A 1271-nucleotide genomic window follows, 5' to 3' on the forward strand; every position below is an offset into this window, starting at 1 on the left:
CCTCGCCCACTGGCCTATATAGCCATTATGTGGTTTTCCTCTCATTAACTAGTTCTATGTTGAAGAGCTGTGTCACTCAAGTGTGTCGTCAGTTAGCAAATAGCTAATCCTTCTTGTTTTTCTTAAGACCTTGTTACGATTTTCTTTACCATATCTTATAATACTCCGGGTACATAATCTCATCTCGTTTCTCTCTTACTAGTCAGATGCTTCTGTCTCACGTGATCATACCAGCACTAACGTATTAAGTTCCATCAGAATTTTGAAGTTAAGCGTGCTGGGGCGAGAGTAATATTGGGATGGGTGACCTCCCTGGGAAGTCTTCATGTTGCGTTTCATTGTAATCCTTACCATAATGGGTGGGGTACTCAACTTAGCTCCCGATTTACCTCAGTGTTGTCTCGCGGGTCTTGATGTTTTGCCCTGTCCTTTCGTCTGTTATCTTACATCCAGTGTTGGCGTAGACCTTTATCTCCACTATCCTCCATTCACTTTGTGTTCTCCCTATTTACTACCACAGGAGGCTTTTTATTCCTTTTCGTTCAGTTATTTATCTATTGCAACATCATTTGCGACTAAATCTATAACCAACATTTTGACTTTTGGTCTAGCATACTGTCGTTATCCTTTGTAGTGTCTCTTGAATTATTTGATATCCTTTCATTGGTATATTCTTCTATTTTTATACGCAACCGCCTTCTAGTGTTATGTTGTTCAGGGTCTCGTCACAAACTTCTTAACGCTACCTTATGTAGCATTCCGGCTTCCATCCAATTATTGGTAACTTCCGGACCTTTCCAACTTGGTTTAGCAAGATATCTTATCGATGTTTAGACGTCTATCTCACATCTATTGCTATATCAATTGCCTCCTCCTACCTTTGCCATTTTCTCATTAACTTCCCCCTTTAGAGGGTACTCGTACTTTCCTCTATTTGTACATGTAGTCATTCCAATTTCAATTAGGCAGTACTAGTTTTATGACGATAACTATTCCAGGTTTTCTCGAAGTTGTTGTTTTGTCCCCACCTATATCCTTTACTTCTTGGGGCGAATAGAAGTTGCACCATTTGTTCCTTAAGTTTTCCCTCCTCGTCCCTTAAGGGTTCCACTATTTTTGGGGCGACGTTGTGTACACGCATCATTTCTTTGTATCTTAAGCCCCATGCTATTACTGCGTTCTCAACGCAGGCCTTTAACTTAGGCAACGCGTACTAAGTGCATCTTACTAGTGGTTCCAATTTATCCCTGCATACTCGTATCACACTGTTC

General features: G+C 40.7%; 1 pseudogene; it reads left to right on the forward strand.

The window, feature by feature from the left end:
• The first annotated feature begins 217 nt into the window (after nt 1-217).
• On the forward strand, nt 218-337 carry LOC129875334 (5S ribosomal RNA; annotated as a pseudogene).
• The last annotated feature ends 934 nt before the right edge of the window (nt 338-1271 follow it).

This window comes from Solanum dulcamara, chromosome 11, assembly GCF_947179165.1.
Source record: "Solanum dulcamara chromosome 11, daSolDulc1.2, whole genome shotgun sequence".
NCBI classification, from domain to species: Eukaryota; Viridiplantae; Streptophyta; class Magnoliopsida; order Solanales; family Solanaceae; genus Solanum; species Solanum dulcamara.